Here is a 21,570-nt window from a genome sequence, read left to right on the forward strand (position 1 = left end):
TGGATGTCTTTGAGGAAATGGTGGGCGTGAGAGGGGGGTTAGTTGCCCTCCAATCACTTCCTACTCTTAAAAAGAACACTAGCCCTTTCAATCTCCAATCCAATGAGCCCTTTTTGAAGTTTCCACGACAACGCTTTCTATAGACCCCTTATATGCCCCAGGTCATAACTTACAACCTTGACCTGAGGGCTGTGAGGGGTTTGTCATCCTCAAAGATATAATTTCCGGACATTTTAACTACGTTGAACAAAATGGCTATCTAAAAATTTTATTGGATGTGAGAGGGGGGTTAGTTGCCCTGAAATGACTTTCGACTATTAAAAAGGACACTAGCCCTTTGAATTTCCAATCGAATATGCCCCCAGGGGATAACTTACAAACCTTACTCTGAGGGCTGTGGGGGGAGTTTCATCCTCTTAGATATAATTTACGAACCTTTCAACTACTTTGACCAAAATGGCTATCTAAAAATTTTGATTGGATGTGTTTGGGGAAAAGGTGGGCGTAAGAGGGGGTTAATTGCTCTCCAGTCACTTTCGACTACTAAAAAGGGCAAAAGCCATTTCAATTTCCAATCGAATTAGCCGTTTCTGAAGTTTCTATGACAACGCTTTCTATAAAAACCTTATAGGCCCCCAGGGCATAACTTAAAACCCTTGCCCTGAGGGCTGTGGGGGGGGGATTTTCATCCTCAAAGACCTAATTTCCAGGACTTTCAACTACGTTGAACAAAATGGGTATCTCAAAATTTTGATTGTATGTGTTTGGGGAAAAGGTAGGCGTGAGAGGGAAGTTAGTTGCCCTCCAATCACTTTTGACTATTAAAAAGGGAACTAACCCTTTGAATTTCCAATCGATTGAGCCCTTTTCGAAGTTTCTACGACAAAGCTTCCTATTAAAACGTTATATGCCCCCAGGGCATAACTTAAGACCCTTGCTCTGAGGGCAGTGGGGGAGTTTCTTCCTCAAAAATGTAATTTCCATGTGGAAATCAACTACGCTGAACAAAATGGGTATCTCAAAATTTTGATTGGATGTGTTTGGGGATATGGTGGGCGTGGAATGTATTACTTAAAAATAAATAATACATTTTGGGACAGAATGCGGCACGATAACTTTTGTTCCTCCCTGATAAAAAATATTCCAAGTATGTAGCTCCTCTTGCCTGGGCTGATTGAATATGTTCTAGGTCTGATAAGTCCTTTTGGTCTAGCCGAAAGCTTTGATAATCCCAATGGAAACTTCTACCTCAAATTCTTGATTTTATGTCAAAGGGGATTAGGGCGTACCCAGGGGACAGAAAAATGCACATTAGGAGGCTGGTTGTCCTCCAATAATTATCATAGTAGAACATTCAATTTTTGATCAATATAGTCACTTTTTAGGTTCCTATAACCAATCCCTGCATATTTGCTGAAAAAAAACGAAAAAGTGTGGGAGATTTATCCCTTGTTGCTTTGCAAATCTAGGACATTGACTGTGAAATGATATTTCTTTAAATTTCTTTGAAATGTGTTGCATATATAAAATAAAAAACAAGATTTTACTAATATGCTCACAAATCTTTGGAAAATTTAAACATATCCAAAACACACCGTTTTTCAGAATTTGTGTTTACCTGTCCAACAGTCTAACGTGAGAAAAGAAAAAGTTGTCTTATGAACTTTTAAAGCGTGTTGTAGTTGAAATTGCCAGGCAAAACATTTTATGACCAAAATTATTTTCCCCGCATAGTTGTGGTGTTAAAGCTCACGGACAGGGTATGTGATGTATGCTTTAATTTATATGATCGGTTTTTATGTGTATATGAGGCCATTTTGGGTGAGAATACTAAGAAAAAGTTTACTTAAAATGCTTAAATATAAGTCCTAGATACCTCACAAGAAACGCAATTAAGTATTGTGAAAGAAAACTTGCAAAAAATTGTATTTAGTGCTTAATTACTCACAACTCACAAGAGAGCTGCAAGGTTTTTAATACGTCGATTAACAGCGGTCTAATTTTTGTTCTTTGATGGTATATCTGAAGTTACTTATTTCTTTATCAATTATGTAATTTTCAGACTTAAAATTTCATTAGAAAAGTATTATAGACGAACTACAATGATCAAACAGTTCTTGGTAACCAACTGTAAGTAAGAGAGCCGTGGTAACAGTAACTGAATCTAAAAAAAATTATTAAAATAATAATATTATCACAGACCAGGATTTATCAAATGCTCCTCTAGGCTCGGGCCTAGGGGCGTACCCTCGCCAGGGGGCACAATAAATTATCACTGAGCGATTTTTCTTAACAAAAACTGTATTGATGTGATTTATCATAAAAGTGCCAGGTGCACTCCGCCGCCATGCCACGTAAATCCACGCCTCAGAAATCCTGAAGCATGCAAGTGAGCTATTGAGTTTTTATTCCGACGATCTAGAGCCTTTGATTCAGGGGCGTAATTTCGTCAGAATCCTTGAGGGTGGGAGGCAAAGTTGCAGGCAATTTTCCCAAATCAACTGAAAATGAAATGGCCGTTTGGTACAATAAAGGTACTATTTAGTACTATTAATGTACTACAAAGGTACTTTATAGTACTATATAAAGGTAACTTGTAGTACAATAAAGATAAATATGTAGCCTACTAAAAAACTGATCTGCTTCTCTAGATGATTGAATTATGCAGATTTACCTTCGTTTTGACAATGTTTTGGAAGAAACTAAATTTTAGCTGGGGGGGGGGGGGCAAACTGGGGTCTGGGGGACCGAGGTCTAGGAGGGGCAGTTGCCCCCCTGCCCCATAGCAAATTACGCCCCTGCTATGATAGTAGATGAATGCTTACATTCGAAACCCTTCTTGGTACAAAATACTGATGAAGGAAAAAAAGAATGACTCAAAATGACGTTCGCAAGATTTTGCGTTACTTTGATGCAGTTGACATCTCTCCAAACATTAACATTACCTTAACAATGGTTCTTAGTATGCTTTTCACAAATCCAAGGAGAAAAATGTATTTCGGACATTCTCTGGTGAATACCAAAATTCATCAATCTCGGACATTCATGGTAACACATGTATGTATTACTAGTCCCCGGCACTGCAGTAGTGGGGGAGGGGGACAATACTCCCATACTAAGTTCATTAGCATAACCGTATTAGCGCAAAATTTGCATAACCGGTTCACCTAGCAACCAGATCCGATTACCTACATACAAGAGATTCATTATTAGCATAATCCAGTTGGCATCTCAGTTACACATACCTATCTGGGAATGATTAACAAGATAAAGCAAAACGTTTCATTTGATTTCAATTTGGGCAAAAAGAATGTATTATATAACATTAAACTTTACTTGCCAGCATCTATAATATAGACATAATTCTAACACTTGTGTCCTCGTATTAGTGGGAATGAGTGCTTATATCAACACTTCTTTTAGAGGAAAGTTATGGTCATCCATGTCCAACCCCCAAAAGACTCAATGCCCCTCCCCAAACTTTTTGCCCCCCCTCCCCGTTTTTTGGACTTATAATTTTTTTGGACTTGGAATTTTTGGAACTGGTGAACAAGGTTTTATTAATTTTTTTATGCGGCTGACCCCGTGGTACTCTATGGCTGGTCAACGACACTACCTAGTTTATTGTATGTTTTCAATAAGTATTTTTTTTTACATTGGAAGGATAAACACTTGCATCATGTTTAAAAAAAGTGAACATGAAATATTCCAACGAAATGTGTGCAAATGATTAAGTCATCGTTGCGTTGAATGCTGACAAAGACAAATATTTGAACTATGAAACAAGTACTAGTGGTAACATTATTGGAAACATATGCATGCGTTATCGTGACAGTGAGTAATTAGATTCTTTGGACTACCGAATGCGAGAGTAGCATTTCCTGAAAAGTTAGTGCTCAAAGAGAATGGAACCTGAAACTAATAGTCAATGATGAGGGGCAGCTTCTCGCTAGTGGTTCTGGTATCACGTTACCCGTTGACAGATCCTATGGCCATCTTTCTGGTATTAGCGTTAAAATGAAAGCAAAGGGGAAAAGAAAGGTCTATTGCTGCACCAATGTCATATTGTATTTCTTGTTCATATGCCAAAACTGCATTCTGTGTAAAAACAATGTGGTAATAGACCGTGAAATCGAAAGTAAAATAAAAAGGGCATTGGCAGACAATATAACAACTGGGATATAAAGATGAATCAAAGAAAAACAAAGCACTTGTGAACATTATTACTATCATTGATCGTATACCAACAGATATAGTCAATGAATCCAATAGTAACAATGATGAAATGTGATACTATTGTACCTGAAACCAGGTTAGGACTCTTGTTAGACCCAAAAACGGAATAACTATCATGTAAAGAGAAAATATAATGAAGTATTTTATGGAATGGATTCAAGTCATTCATTTTTATTTCTTATGATGATATTCTATGTGTCGTTATTTCAAAAATATGTCGTTATTTCAAAAGTAAGTTTGAGAGAGATGAGCTGGATTTTTTTTCCAAAATCCGCACAGACAAGCAAATTGCCCACTCAGTCATACAAACACACAAAGACAGATATGGAGTCAGGCAGACACCCACTCAGTGACACAAACACAGAGAGAAAGCGAGAGAGACAAGGAAACAGCCACTCAGACACACGGACACAGAGAGACAGAGAGACAAAACACATAAAAACACCTAGAGTCAGACACACCAACATGCAAAGACAGACACAGAGACTAACAACCACCCGCTTAGACAAAAAGACCCAGAGAGTGAGAGAGACAAAAACACATACAAACATACAGATCCAGACACACAAAGACAGACATGGGGGCAAGCCAACACCCGCTCAGACACATAGGCACATAAAGAGAGAGACAAGGAAACATCCGCTCAGACACACAGGCAAAGAGAGAGAAAGAAAAAGAGAGAGAGAGAAAGAGAGAGAGAGAGAGAGAAAGAGAGAGAGAGTGAGAAAGAGAGAGAGAGACAGAGACAAAGACAGAGACAGATAGACAGACAGACAGACAACCAGACAGACAGACAGAGATAGAGAGAGAGAGAGAGAAAGAAAGAGAAAAACACACTAATACAGAAAACGGAGACAAAAAAATACTTCGTCAGACACATCACAGGCACAGAGAGAGAGAGAGAAAGAGAGAGAGAAAGAGAGAGAGAAAGAGAGAGAGAAAGAGAGAGAGAGAAGAGAGAGAGAGAAGAGAGAGATAAAGATAGAGAGACAGAGAGGGAGAGAGAGAGAGAGAAAGAGAGAAACACACTAATACAAAAAACGTAGACAAAAAAAATACTTCGTCAGACATATCACAGGCACAGAGAGAGACAGAAAGAGAAAGAGAGAGAGAAAGAGAGAGAGAGAGAGAGAGAGAGAGAGAGAGAGAGAGAGAGAGAGAGAGAGAGAGAGAGAGAGAGATAGAGAGAGAGAGAGAGAGAGAGAGAGAGAGAGAGAGAGAGAGAAGAGAGAAAGAGAGAGAGAGAGAGAAGAGAGAGACAGAAAGAGATAGAGAGAGAGAGAGAGAAAGAGGTTGGAAAACAAAAATCCAGCTCATCTCTCTCAGACTTTGGTAAGACCCCTGTTAGCCTATCTCAGATTTGAATATACCCCCTCTGAGCCTGCTAGTAGTATCTATGTCTGTGAAAATTCCTTTTCTTACATCTTTTTCTTTAATTCCTTTTCTTACTTTTTAACAAATATCCTAAACGTTCTACTTGATAGCGTACCCTAAAAATAATGGAAATATAACAGAACAATGCATAACATATTTTTATTGCAATAATGACATGTTGAATATCATCATAAAAAATAAAATGAATGCTTTGAATCCATTCCGTAAAATACTTAATTATTTTTTCTTTTGACATGGCACTTATTCCATTTTGGGGTCATACACGAATTTTAACATGGTTTTAGCTACAATCGTATCACACATTTCATCATTGATAATATTGGATTCATTGGCAATATCTGTTGGTATATGATCAATGATAGTAATGTTCACATGCGCTTTGTTTTTCTTCGATGCGTCTTTATATCCCAGTTGTTATATTCTTTTCCAATGCCGATTTTATTTTGCATTCCATTTCACTGTCTATTACCACATTATTATTTTTTTTTACACAGAATGCAGTTTTGGCACATATACAAGATATGCATTATGGCATTGGTGCAGCAGTAAGCCTTTCTTTTCCCCTTTGCTTTTATTTGACTACTAGTAACAGAAAGATGGCGATAAGATCTGTCAACGGGTAACGTGTTACCAGAACCTCTAGCAAGAAGTTGCCCCTCGTCATCGACTTTTAGTTTCAGGTTTGCATTCTCTTTTAGCACTAGCTTTTCTGGAAGTGCTACTCTCGCAAATCCACCGTCAGCAATGTTGAATTGTTCCTGTAGTCCAAAGAAATCTATTCGCTCACTGTCATGACAACGCATGCATAAATTTCCAATTGTGTTACCACTAGTACTTGTTTCATAGTTCAAATATTTTTCTTTGTCAGCATTTAACGCAACAATAACTTTATCATGTGCACACTTTCTTGGATATTTCGTCTTCATTGTTTTTAAAATATGATGGAAGTGATTATCCTTGCAATGTACAAAGAATACTGATTGAAGACACGCAATAAACTAAGGATTGTCGATGACCAGCCATAGAGTATCCAGGGGGCAGCCGCATAAAAAATTAACAAAGCCATATTCACCAGTCCAAAAAAATATAAGTCCCCGAAAAATTCTTAAGTCCAACACAAAAGTGTGGGGGGAGGGGGAAGTTGGGAGAGGGACATTTGGTCCCTTGGAGGTTGGACATGGATGACCATAACTTTCCTCTAAAAGAAGTGTTGATATAAGCACTCATTCCCATGAATATGATGATACAAGCGTTTACACTACGCCTATGTTATAGATGCAGTCAAGTAAAGTTCAATACTTGTGACTTTTTTACTTAAAGCTCTTGCTCGGCAGTGTCACCAACGTAGAAGGAACCAGACATCAGTGCCGTTAGTCGTCTCCAGAGTTTCTTGTTTTGGGCGAGGGTAGGAGCTTCGCTGGGGTCAATACCCCATGCTGTGAGTCGATCGCAGATGATATCCGCCCATATCATACGGGATCTACCTCTGGGGTGTTTTTAGCCGTTTGCAGTTGGATCGAAGTCAAATATAAATTGGGCAGGTTTTTCAGTTGGTAGCCAAAGTAAATGACCGTACTAACGCAGCGAGCGGGACTCAAGCTGTTCGGACACGGGTGGTAATTGAAGGGACCGGAGGATATCCATGTTCCGTACCCTGTTGAGCCACCTAACATGTTTGATTTTGCGGAGGTGTTTTATCTGGACAGCATTTACACTTCATCATCTGCGACTAAGTCAAAGGCCAAGTCTCAGACGAGTAAAACACAACACTTGCTGCCAAGGCAGTGTGGATACGAGTTTTCGTGAGACGGCTGATCTGGGGTTTGGGGAATATTGTTCTCAGAAGGCGGCCGAAAACGGCGTTCGCCTTTGCCACCCTCGCTGATATCTCTGCATCTACATTTTAATTTGAACAAACAATTGAGCCGAGGTAGCTGAACTGCCTAACTATATCAACATCTTGGCCACGTACTTCTATAGTTGTCAAGAGGCTGCATATGACTTTTCCACAGGCAATATTTTGGTCTTGGTACAGTTTACATTTAAACCAAGTTTTTCTGCAACAGATGCTAGAGTTTCCACGGCAGTTTTGATGTCAATGAGAATTTCACATACCAATGCAAAATCGTTAACGAAGTCAACATATGACAGAACTATTACAGAAAAATCGATGCCAAACGGATGCGCCAGCAGTGTTTTGTTGAGAACATGGTCCATGACACAGTTGAAGAGTTCGAGAGCAGCAGCGCAGCCTTGCCAAACACCGTTTTTAATTTGAAAATGTGATGAGAGCTGGCTATTTACAATGACAGCACTTTTGGTATTACTGTATAGTTCTTTGAATTGATTGACAATTTTCTTAGGTACACCAGTCGATTGAAGGATCAGCCACAGTGACTGTCTGTCGACAGTGTTGAAAGCTGATCGAAAATCAACGAAGGCAATGTATTCCTTCGTTTTATATTCTAGAATTTTCTATATCAGCTCTCTAATTGTATGGATTTCCACAGTAGTGGACCTACCTGGCATGATCCCAGCTTGCTGGTGGCGACGAAGAGGATGAGTTATTGCATTCTGCTTTACTTCATTTCCTCTTGTAGACTGGCACAAGTAAGCCTGTCATCCAGTCTGATAGTACCATTTCATTTTGCCATACAGTACTAAACAGCACTTGTAGCCAGAGAGTCATGGATGGATCGCGATGTTAAGGAATTCTGATGTCAGGCCACACACTCCCGGGCTTTGTTGTTCTTCAGCTTCCGTACATTTGCTTTAATTTCTTCAGCTGTAAAATCATTGCTATCGGGGGCAGGTGTAGCATTGTCGGCAGCAGCAGTAATCTGGTCGTCAATTTGTTCAAGTGGGTCTGACTTTAGCAGCTTCTCAAAGTGGTTTTCCCACTGGCAAAGGCACTGAGATGTGTCGTAAATATCTTTGCCACTGGCTTTACGGAAATACGATGTAGTTTGAGTGTATTGACCTCAAAGCTCACGAAGGATCTTATATGTGCCTCCAATGTCCTTCTTTTGGCGGCCTCTTGGAACTCTCGTGTTTTTTGTCAATAAAGGCCTTACGGTCTTTGTGCAGCATGAGGTTGCGCTCTTTATTTAATTGCCTATACGCTGTCATGTCTCCGCGAAGGGAGGCTTCCCGTCTGCGATCAATAATAGTAAGGGACTCGTTGCTGATCGATGCCATTCTTATCTTCTTCCTCGGCCTCATTTATGGGGAAGTAACAGGTGATGATGGTTATTTTTCCATGTTTACCATCGAGCATTGCTCTCAGGAGTCTGGGTGTTGCTGGTGCGAATGACAGGATGGCCTTGCATGCGGCACTGTTCAGCACTAGGCCAACGCCTCCTCGTTTCTGGTGACCACCAGACCAGAGCAGTGTGTGCCCTTCACCAATGTACTCCTCACCATTACCAGATAGATGTATTTCAGTGATTCCAGCAATTAACGTTATATTTATTCAATTCCCTGGCTAATAGAAGCTTTGAACCGGGTTGGATCAGTGTTAGAACATTCCAGGTGGTCACATTGATGCCACCTTGGTCAACGATATTCAGAGGGAATCATCCATGGGTGGTCCGGGGTCGAAGACGGGGTTTGAGAAGATATATCGGAGGCTAAATATCTGGCTCCATTCTTAGCAATAGAAGTTTCAGGAGGAGGGCTGCCAACCCAACCGTCCCTAGATGCATTGGGTTCTCTGGTGGCTAGCCAGATATCCAGTGAAACGTTGAGGTCGTTCTTCATGCGCCAGTTTGCATGGGAACTAACTCTAATGAAAACAAATGAAACGGTTTACTTTATCTTGTATATTATTCAAAGACAGGTGTATATAACTGAGATGCCGGCTGGATTATGCTAATAACGAATCTCTTGTACTATTCTCATGTAAGTAGGTCATAGGATGTAGTTTCTAGGTAAACCGGCTATGCAAATTTTGTGCTAATACGGTTATGCTAATGAGCTTAGCATGGGAGTATTGTCCCCCCACTACTCACGGCTACGCGGCAGGTTTTGATCGATACAGTCACCCTGGGAAAAATGTGAATTCTTTCTCAAATTTGTCACCTATTTAGATCGTTCTTGTGGCCAATAACGGCAATATGCCAGTCTTAAGTGAAAAAAAATAATATATAACCGATTTTGAGGAAACATCTATATACACATATATACATAAGAATTGCTTGTTTAAATAATTTTGAAAAAGGCATATAATTCAACAATAAGATGTTTTGTTGGCAGTGGTCATTGCTTCCTTCCACGCAGAATTATATGTTCGTTGTTCATTTTCAGGTCGTAGCAGAACTTTCAAGCTAATTTGTCTTTCAGCCCGAGAAAATGCTACGCACAACATACCATTATTTAAAACAGAGGTCGACATAAACAAATTCCAAAATTCGGCCTTGCGATTTATGTATTGTCATTGCAAATGCAGGTCAAAGTGGAAATTGACGTCGTTGAACAGTAATCCAAGTTGACCTCTACTGGAGTAGACCGTAACTCTAGAGATGTGAACTTCATTTCCGGATTTTTTCCCCAGTAATATGGATTGGGTTTGGCGACATGACAGTTATCACGAGTAACTGTGTGATTATTGGAATCTCTTCGATAAATAGCACGGTCATATGAAAACTCTTCTTTGTTCATTTCGTCTAATTTTGGATCATAAGGGCGCCGATACTTTGGTTTACCATTATCCGCTAGAGATGTAACTGAGTTGTATTGCATTGGATAACCGAAGCAGCGCTGCAATTTTCCATTTTTATTGATCTACAACTGCCATTTGGATTTAACTCCCCACATAGATTATGATACATCCACTTTAAGATTAATTCTCAAAATAAAGGATCGTCGGTATTTGGAATTTCATCCGAAATAAGATAATCTATTTCAACTGGATTACGGATTCGATCACACGGACTCATGATAAATAGCAAATACATATGTAGTAGTCCACGTTTTTTTAGATTCATTCGTATACCCATATGCTGCTACCTTTCCAAACGGGGGTAGTGCATGTCGTTATTACAATACTGATGTGTTTAAATATGACGTTACTCATATGATTTTTTTTCCCCAAATTTGATGCTCTTAATGAGTTTTCTCAAGCTCGTGACCTATCTAGATCTTCTTTTCACACCAAAAGATCCAGGATGCTTATTTTCAAAAAAAAAAAAAAAATATGCAGCTTGTCTTCGAGAAAAAATTTATAGATACATAAACACAAAATTATTGCTCTTTTAAGGGTATACCCTACCTAAAACTTATTTTTTGATTTTAAATCTTTCTCTCTTGTCGATGAATTGGTCAAAAGACAAAGCTTAAATTAGCAATCTATCGAGGGAACTTAGTTATCAAAGATCAATCAAGAATTTAAAGGTTTGATTAATGAGAAAAGTTGACATTTGCAAATGAATGAGCTAAAGCACATTTGTTTTTATGAATGCATCGCATCTTGGCGAAAGAAAAAAAAAGTACAAGAGATGGAATTTTGATTGAACTGGTACTTTTATCAAATACGTAAAATTTTATGCTCATGGATAATTTTCCGAGGGTAGCTGTCTAGTAAGGGAATCATCGGGGGGGGGGGGGGGGAGCATTTGCTAGAAAAGTGTAAATGCAAAAACAACAAATATCATTGAAACTTGAATTCAAAGTATTTTCTTTGGGTAGGGGAGCGGGGAATAATTGTGTTGCTATAAATACAAAAAACAACTTAGATTTTCGTTGAAATTCAAATTCGAAATTGCGTTTTTCTTCTGGGTTTATCCCTAACAATCGTTCTAAGATTTTTAATTACATGTGAAAACAATTGACTGGGGGATTAGCTGGGATACTATAAATATACAAATATACAAAATGAATGGTAAGTTTGAAGGAAACTCTATCAAAATCTTAGCCGAACCTGAATTTTGATGGCAAGGACCGCTAAGAATCGCACATATTGGTACAAAATAGAGTAATTGCATACATAAGTATAAATTCAGCAACAAACTGACCTAGCAAGCCTATCCTGAATATGTGAGGGTATTATTAATTCGTCGACTCACCCAGGAATGGCTTGCTGATTGCCATATTACATGTCACTCTTCTGTCCACAATTTTAGGTACAAAAGCTTCCATATAAAATCTATGGAGCTTCGGAAACATTTTGTGTTGCCAGAAATTTTTGTCGCGGTTGATTTTTCACGCGGATATCTCCTTTGCTGGAGTACACAACGAAAAATCCCAGATCAAGGTCGCAACATTCCAGCTGCATCTGAATTTTATAAAAATAATTACGGTTCCTCTTTAAATGGACGCTGTTTTTATTGTCAAGGAAAACACCTTTGTTTTTCTTAAGCCAATCCACCATTGTAATGTCTTTAGCAGTGACGGGACTCACTGCTAAAGACTGCTAAAGACACCCCGGGCTCACCGCTGGGCCCCGGCACTACTGCGCACAAAGCTTCTAAATATGGATTCTCATTGTCACTTGTCTTCTAACCGCAGACTATGTGAGCCTTTTTTTTATGTCATGGCGTCACCATAGTTCGATACAACCACCCTGGGAAAAATACGAATTATTTTTTAAAGTTATGACCTATTTAGATCGTTTTTGTAGCCAGAAATGTGAATGCGCCAGTTTTAAGAAAAAAACTATGTAGCCTGTTTCAGGGCCGGGCCACGGCATGGCTATGTGACATTGTCACGATTCTAACTGTTGCTTATATTCTAACCGCAGACAATGTGATCATCTTTTTGATGTCATGGCCTCACCATAAGTTCAGTACAAACACCCTGGGAAAATAAACATTCCTCCTTAAAGTTGTGACCTTTCTAGATCGTTTTAGTGGCCAGAGACGTCAGTATGCCAGTTAAGAATAAAAAGAAACTATGTGGCTGATTTTGAGGCCAGGCCCCGGCATCAAAATATAATATAATTTATTCTCTTGCAATGTACACATAAATATGACATCAATCATCTAATTTTTGTTGTCAATCATGTGTTTCTTGTGTAATTTTGCCTGCATCATAGACTTTAAAAACGATACAACCGCTATTGAAGCAAATATAACATATTCGTGTTCTTGAAATGTGCTCATAAATATGACGTCGCCAGCATTTTTTTTTTCAAAATTAAGTCTGTTAATGAATTTTCTCCAGTTATTGACCTAATATAGGTCGTTTTCTTAGGTCAGAAATCCAAGGATACCAATTTTCCAAAAAATGGAGCCGTTTTTCGAGAATTGCATCAGTTTTGTTATCATTGCTATTGCATAATTTTGTTCCTCAATAAATAAAACAGACCTTGGAAATTGCATTGATGGCAGTTGCAGTCCTCGCGCGAGAATCACAGGTGTGGTAATCTAACTTAACCTGAAACAAACATGTGAAACATAATGCTAAATTATTATTATTGTATTTAAACACAAGTAGGTGATACAAATCTCTTAGATCAGTAGCCAATAAAATGTTTAGTCTTTCGTACTCCAACCTCATAGAATTAATTGAAGATGTATTGTAAAGTAAACAGATCGTATTATTTTGGAGAACTTGATCCGATTCACTAGAAAGGGAAATTTCCCCAAAAATACCGATGAACGATAAAAAACATACGAAAAGTTTTGGAAAAAAGGGCGCCTTTGCTAAGGCTCTCTTAGGCCAGCCTACTGCTTTTCAAGATTTAAGGCAGTTGGCCAAAAAAGGGAATTTCAAAATATATGCGTCACAAATAGATAAAACAATATTTTTATTTATAATTTATTTTGTACTCCGCGAGGTTCTCTTGGCCTAGTTTACTTACCTTGTAAGTAACAAGCTGATTATGGAATCAGTATTTTTCCCCATCTTGGGCCACCATAAGTCGATGCAACCTTCTTTTTTTTTATGTTTTGTCTTCACTGAGGTCAGATTTTACCCAGCCTACATGTCCTGTATAATGCAAGTCGACCCGAGACGTGAAAAATTTTGAGCCTTATTTGGGCTTACTCGTTTGTTCTCGTCTGCATATCATGTAAGTTTCAAGCCAGCCTGGAGAGACAAATTGAATATTTTGGCTTCGCGACTTGACACTGCCCATTCTTTTCAAATTTGTTTCACTTAATTGAAGTTGATGTGGTAAAAGGTGGAGAGCACGGCATTGGACTTTACAGTGCGTATTTTCGGTGCTCATTTCTGTATGATGGCCCTCTAAGTTTCCAGCCAATCCAAAACGAAACAATTTGTGATTCCATTTTGGATTGTCGAGTTTCTTGGTCTTTCTGTCAAGTCTTATCAAAAACAATTAGAGTCCAATTTTTCTTTTCAAGCTATACTGACCAAAAAAACCGGTATCTTTACCTTTTTTCAGTAGAAACCACTAAATTTTTCTGAAGATTCATGCCCCATGGACTGGGAACTTATAGGTCTTTTTGTTGGTCTAAGAAAAGTTTTTTGGCTCTTTTTTGCACTTTGTTATTGGGTGTCCCGTACTTCAAACCTTGATTTTATTTGGGCTCTAGGGTCTCTTTAGCCCTTGAGATCATAGAAGTAAGTTTTGAACTTTTTTTTTTAGTTTAAAGAAAAAGTATTCACTAATAAATATTCTTAACGTTACTATTTTTTGATGAAACAAGATCGAAAACGTTAACTGTAGTCAAAAGCAAAATATAGCTAAAGTAACGTGTGATTCATAGGAAGGGTATATAAAACCTAAACAAGCTTATATCAACGTCTATGTCCCAATGTAAACAAAAATTAGCAGAATGCTGGACATGGAAATGTGTTCCTGACATTTAAAGTTCTTGACAGATCTAGACAAGATATATCAGAACTTAAGGGCTCGGCACATGTAGCTGATTTCGAGAACCGCTTTCAGTATCAGTGGACAAACGAAAGCGGTAAGAAAAATTTGTTGAAAAAAAAAAATTTATTGCGCAAGATTTTCAAAACAAAGAGTCATGGACACAAATAGTCAACTGGAGTTTATTAATAGCTGCATGATTGATCTCAGCTTAGTTCTCAGTTTTAGTTATAAGCTCAGTAGCGGGGTCTTTCACCAAAGATCTCTGGCTGACTATTTATTTGTATCCGTATTTTTTTGTGATGATCATGATGAAAAACGGCGCTGATTTTGTAAATCGGCACCGAAAACTAGAAAACTTTTCAGGCTCAAATTGACGCCGATTTCTTTTAAAATCGGCACTAATTTGGAAATCAGTTCCCGAAATCAGCTACGCGTGCCCAGCCCTTTAGTCCAAAGAATAAGGCATCGAAAATGTACCCAGCGACATTTTTAGCGCTGTCTATATTTTAAAGTTAATCATTAGGCACATTGATTGTGTAAAGGTAGGTGAATAGAAAATTTTATCTTGTTGGTTATTTTGTGTTCTGGAATCTGGACTCTTGGCTATAATAGAAGGTATAGCCTAACTTCTTAGAGATTTTTAACCCTCTCAAAGATTAAGGAGACGTTTTTCCGACTGCAACTGACTTTGTTAAAGTAGTTATAAGCTACGTATAGCTGTCAGAGAAACTTTCTAGCACCAAGGCTAATATACATAGGCTAGTTGCTGTGGTAGTAGCCAACTGATAAAAGTGGCTCTTCTGAAGGATACATGGCATAGATCTAGGAGTTGGCATTTCCAAAAGATAAACAATTAAAGGTAAAATTCTACTTTTGGCCATCGTGGAAAGGGGCTAGATTAGAACAGATGATGAAACTTTGAGGGATTGGTCTACAGGCTGAAGTATGTCCCGGGAAGGTAGTTTGAAGTACCTACCTCCACTTCTTATCCCTCTAGAGGGTCCTTAAATTCGCCTACATGACAGATTTATAACTAGGCCTAGGGCCTACTGAAATTTTTACAGAACAACATTCTACCTTAATTTTCAGTCATCAGTTTATTTTTATCTGGCTTTAGTTCTGAAAATGTAATTCCTGTTCTTTGAGTAAAATTTTAAGCCATATCAATGCTTTTTTTGGTAAAGTTCTACCAAATCATATTATTGAGTTAGGAATAAAGTGAATACATCATTTGATGCCTTTTTTTATGCTGATTACAAATATAATAATCATTTCTATTGGAAATGAATTTCAGTCACCCCCCCCTGTATACCTAACCTAACCCTTAATTGGCATTTCTAGGGGGGGGGGGGCTGAAATTCATTTCCAATAGAAATGATTATTATATTCATAATCAGCATAAAAAAGGCATCAAATGGTGTATTCACTTTAGTCCTTACTCAATAATATGATTTGGTAGAACTTTACCTTTTTTTTTCAAAATTTTGGAAATTAATTTGCACATCTTTGAAACCTAAAAAATTGGGATTGAGCAAAGTTGTGAAGCTGAAAACAATTTTGTTGTACTTTATTTAAGCAGAAGATCTATTTTCCAAGGTTTCACTTTTATAATACACATATTTTTAAAGGTCAGGACCCTTTAGAGCAAAAAGGAGTAGAGATATGTACTTCAAAATACCTTCCCAGGACATACTTTAGCCTATAGACCCATCTGTAGAAAGTCTCGATGTTTATTTATTTGAAATAGAAACCCAGGTCACCTAGAACAGAAAGGTAAGAATATTACATCCTTCCTCCTTTCCAAACTAGCGAGCTGGTACAAAACATAATAAACAAATTCCACTTTTAAATACTAAACACACTGCCATAATACATTACTATATTTCTTTATGAGGAGGCGCTAGGCTCGCTCCCTTTTTTTTTTTTTTTCTTTCTTTTTTTTTTTCCTTTTTTTTTTAATGTTTACTTCACTTTTGAAAAAGGGTGGTGGTGGTATTCCTTTAATTCACGGATTACCATTTCACAGGTTAAGCCTCGGGACTGGATTCAAAGCGCGACCGGTACGGGTTATGTAGGGGCTATCATGGAGTTCTGTATGGGTCACGTGACTGGTGCTTGGTACAGGAATGGGCCTGTTAAATGTTGGGCTATGAACACGAGTGAAGGGTTTCAGACAGTTTTCATCTGGTGTTCTAGGGACGGGGGTAGGCATTTTTTCTGATAGACTCAGTGGTGTGGTTGGAGTATCTGTATGGGGAATCTCTTCAGTTGTGGTGGCGTCTGGTGACTGAGGTTGCTGACAGACTATCTTTATGTGGCGCCTGTTCCTTCTGTAGGTTGCTCCGTTGTTTGTCTTGACTATGTAGGATCTGGGATTCACATCTGCTCTTTTGATAATGCCCGCCTGCCAGAGTTTGCTGTGGATTTGGGTCTGTACAGGTTGTACAATTTGTAGGGGTTTCAGTTGCTTTGACTGTCGATCATAGTACTTGCTCTGGCGTGACTGTTGCTTCATTCGATTCTGTCGAAATTGCTTGTGGTTAATGGTCTTTGGTGCATGGGACTATTGATCTGAGATTTCTGCTCATTAGCAATTGTGATGGGGAGGCCAGACCATCAACTGGGGTGTTCCTGTACTCTAGCAACCTCAGCTCAAAATCATTTCCAGCAATATTGGTTTTACTCAGGATATCTTTGGCCGTCTGTACGGACCTTTCTGCCAATCCGTTTGATTGGGGGAAATGTGGTGTGGGATATTTCCCAATCCGATATGAATTTTTGGAAGACGGATGATGTAAATTGTGGGCCGTTGTTGGTAATGAGCATACAAGGAATTCCATAATGAGCAAAGTGCTTTTTCAGGTACGGAATTATTTGGTGAGCATATGTACTGCTTCCCAATCTATCAACTTCGAAAAATTGACTGTAATAGTCAACTGTAATGAGGAAGTATTCTCCGTTTTTGTAAAAGAGGTCGCAACCGATTTTTTCCCATGGTAAGTCAGGTATGTCATGTGGCCTCAAGGGCTCATTCTGGTTAGAGTTTTGGAGTCTGGTATATGCATAGCAGTATTTTATATATTCCTCAATATATTTTGTCATCCTTGGCCAAAAAATGACTGAGCGAGCACACTGTTTGGTTTTTTGATACCCAGATGTGATGCGTGCATGCAGTTGAGGATATCTTTGCGGGAGTTTTTGGGTATGACCAGGCGATCTCCTTTTAGTATAATTTGTTCTATGACTATTAGGTCATGCCGGACATACCAGAATGGGGTGAGAATTGCTGGGATGTTTCTTCTGGATGCTGGCCAACCACTTTTGATTGTCTTAGCCAGCTCAACCAATTGAGTGTCAGCTGTTGTCTCTTGTTTGAGCTTTTTAAGTCTGTCATTGCTGATTGGTTGGATTGACATAACAGAATGCACATATGATTCGATCTCTTTTTGCATCTCTCCATCCTCTTCAGGGAGATGCATGCATGACAGGGCATCGGCAACTGGAATCTCTTTGCCTGGGTGGAATGTTATGGTGAAGTTGTATGGTTGGATTCTCAGTAGCATCTGCTGGAGTCTCGGTGACGACTTTGATATTGGGCAATTCAGGATCACTTGGAGAGGCTTGTGATCCGATATGATTATGAACTTCTGGCCATAGAGGTATTGGTGGTAGTGTATGCAGCCAAAGAGAATAGCGTATAGTTCCTTTTCTAGATGCAAGTAGTTCTGTTCGGTGGTGTTCAAAGAGCGTGATGCAAAGGAAATTGACTTCCCATTTTGAATAAGGGTGGCTCCTAGGCCAAACTTCAAAGCATCAACTTGTAGTTCGATGTTCCCTGCTTTTGGATCGAAAAATGTCAATGAGCTGCAAATGGATTCTTTGATATTGTTCAATGCTATATTGTGTTGTGGCTCCCACTTGAGCTTTCGCTGTTTTGCCAGGTTACGTAGGGGCTGATTTAGTGATGCTAGATTGGGAATGTACCGTGCTAGGTAGTTCATCATTCCCAGTATGGTCTACAGTTCATCCTTGGTAGATGGGGGTCTCATTTCTTTCAGTGCACGGACCTTCCATGGGTTTGGTTGGATACCACCTTTTGATATTATGTGTCCAAAGTATGGTATGCTGTCGCTCCCGAACACACATTTTTTTAGGTTGAATTTAACAGTCCTTTCGCTTGCTCTGATTAGTGCACTGTGAACATTTGTGTCGTGCTCCTCTATGGTTTCCCCAGATATAATGATGTCATCGACTATGACGGAAAAACCTTTAATGCCTTCAAATGCCTCTTCCATACGGCGTTGAAATTCATCCTGCGCTGAAATCAACCCAAACGGCATGCGTTTGAACATGTATCGGCTGTATGGAGTGTTAAATGTTATTAGTTGAGATGATTTGTTGTCAATGATAAGAGACCAATATCCATGACGGGCGTCCAGCTTGGTGAAAAATTTAGCACCGGAGTGTTTTAGTATTGCTTTGTCAAATGTGGGCATTTGGTGGTGGGGTCTTTTGATGGCCTTGTTCAGGTCCTGTGGGTTAATGCAAACCCAGAGGCTTTTGTCAGGCTTTTCGACCACAACTGCAGCATTTACCCAATCTCTTGGGTAAGTAACCTTTTTGATGACCCCAAGTGCCTCCATCCTGTCTAGTTCCTTCTTGAACCTGTTTTGGAGAGATATTGGGATGCGTCTGGCTGGTAAAGCCTTAGGTTCGGTTCCTTCTTTGAGTGTTATGTGACACTCACCTTCGAGCTGTCCTATACCTTGAAATACGTCTTTGAATTCCTCAATGAATGGGTTTGGTTTTGTCACAGTAAGTATCAGCTTAATTAATTTTAGTTTCTTGCTGGCTTCAAAGCCTAGGATTGGGACGGGGGCGTCTTTCACTATGAAGAAGGGCTGTGTCTCAGTGCATCCGTTGGTATATGCGCAGTTAAGGCTGCAAACGCCAAGCGTTGGGATCTTCTGTCCTCCGAAATTAGTAAGAATTTGTAGTGTCTTATTGACTTTGGGCCTTGGTTTAAGGGTATTAAAAAATGTTTCAGGTATGATGTTGGCCTGTGCACCCGTGTCAATTTTGAAAGTGACACTGATGTGTTCATTGATTATGAGCTTCACATATGGTTGATCATCCCCTTTGTTCATGTTTATGGTGTCTATGAAGAGCTCATCATTGCTGTCTGGTTGATGCTTGTTTGTTTGATGTTGTTGATTTATTACGTTCACCACCTTTTTGCTGCTTTTGCAAACCTTTGCAAAATGGTTTGGTTTTTCACAGTTACTGCATATTTTTCCTTTCGCGGGGTATTTATGGGAAGGTGAATAATCCCCTGCACAGAAATAGCATATTCTTACAGATGGGGCATCGTTTTGATTTCTTTGTCCTCCTGAAAAAATCCACTTCATCCTTTATGCATGTTTCTTGATAAGATTGGCTGCCACAAGTATCAGGCTGTGACATTGTCCTGAGCTGCACCTGGGTTTCTATATGTGTTCGCACTATAGTAATTGCTTGTGACAGAGTTAGATTGGAACCTGCTTGGAGGAGTTTCTCTCTGACTTTTGCGGAAGAGATGTCACATACAAGTCGGTCTCTTAACATTTCATCCCTCATGGCTGTTGTGGAATATGCACATTCACGAGCCAAAAGATTCAGATCAGTTATGTATTGATCCACTGGTTCACCATCTCGTTGATCACGTTTATGAAAGAGATATCTTTGAAACACTGTATTGCACTGAGGGAGGAAATATTCACTGAACTTGTCCATGTACGATTGAATTTTGTCCTGTTCGTCAGCTGTAATTGTAAAGGTACTAAAAATGTCTCGCCCTTTATCTCCAAGCCAGATCAGCAGGAAGGCGCATTGCACTTTTTCTGTCTTTCCGCTAAGGGGTCCTTGGAACATCAGCTTTGCATGGTTGTTAAATCTTGTCCACGCCTCTTTAAGGTTATTACTTGTCTAATCCATTGCAGGGTAGGGGACATTGGTTTCCATGTTGTTTTTTAGAGGATCTTTAGAAAGTCTTGATGTTTATTTATCTGAAATAGAAACCCAAGTCACGTAGAACAGAAAGGTAAGAATATTACACATCCCTGAAAGTTTAATTCTCCTAACCTAAACCCTTTCCATGATAGCCAAAAGTAGCTAAAGTAGAATTTTACCATATGTTTACTTTATTTGTAAGTCAATAATATGATTTACAAAAAAATTACCTTGTTTTCTTAACATGTTTCCTTATGTACTGGACTAACCTTACGCTTATACCCTATGCTTCACTATAGACTATCAGCACATTTAAAAACATCTGACCAGCTCAATGATTTTGAGGAAAATCAACTTGACCTAAATGAATTACTTAAATTGGTGGGATCAGCTGGTGATGAATATTTTGAAGTCTTTTCCTCTCAGCAAATATATAAATTATGACCAAATCCCTTCATTCAATCATCACATTTTGGAATTGTTGTGAAGTGCTTATTAGTTTTGATTTTATCTTCACTTTCCTTTCTAGTAACTGCATTGGAATTCTAAGACTATGTGCGACATTTCTTAGTGATAGTAATAGTTCTGTAGTTGGAATATGGGTATAGAGAAGCTACTAGAAATAGGGCTGCCTGTTCAAAAGGTGGACTTGCTTTGTTCATTAATCAGGATCTGCATGTTTGTGAAATTGCTGATTTCAGTGATTTATACCAAGAGATGGAGTTCAAATTCTTGATTGTTGAAATTATGTCTAGTAAATTGAAGCTACTGCTATGCCTGTTTTATCAGCCACCAGGGTCAAGCACCTAGAGTTGGTAAGTTGAATGATCTTCCACAATAGCTGAATTTTAGGAACCAGAAAATAGTATTCATGGGAGATTTTAATATAGATTTAGGACTGGTGAATTCAGAGTTCCAAGCCTCAAGATCTCAGCCTGTGGATTTACAGACTATTTTTTTTTCTACAGGTTTAGTCCCAACAGTAAGAATACCAACATGTAGATTTTTTTGTGTGTTTATTCCCAAAAGTAAGAATACCAACAGGTATATATTATAGATAACATATTTACAAAATTTAGTCTGCATTCAAGTTACATTGTCTTAACTGATGCTTTGGATCACTTTATCCTATTTGGTGAATTTTTGATTAACCATGGGAAATCAAAAATAAA

At 38.7% G+C, this 21,570-nt stretch overlaps 1 protein-coding gene across 5 annotated transcripts in view; it reads left to right on the top strand.

Annotated features, from left to right (window-relative positions):
• The first annotated feature begins 14,855 nt into the window (after window positions 1–14,855).
• The window catches only part of LOC148948610 (STE20-related kinase adapter protein alpha-like), a 48,470-nt gene continuing 41,755 nt past the window's right edge, over window positions 14,856–21,570 (top strand). For 3 of the 5 annotated variants that reach the window (XM_089094011.1, XM_089094013.1, XM_089094008.1), the window contains exon 1: window positions 14,951–15,025. The gene's annotated coding sequence lies outside the window, so the exon portion shown is untranslated. Of the gene's footprint in view, window positions 15,026–15,113; window positions 15,270–21,570 lie in introns of those variants that run through there. The other 2 variants (XM_089094010.1, XM_089094009.1) reach the window with 2 other exon arrangements.

This window comes from Artemia sp. Qi Xiang Cuo, chromosome 9 (genome assembly GCF_049724085.1).
Source record: "Artemia sp. Qi Xiang Cuo chromosome 9, ASM4972408v1, whole genome shotgun sequence".
In the NCBI taxonomy this organism is placed as follows: domain Eukaryota; kingdom Metazoa; phylum Arthropoda; class Branchiopoda; order Anostraca; family Artemiidae; genus Artemia; species Artemia sp. Qi Xiang Cuo.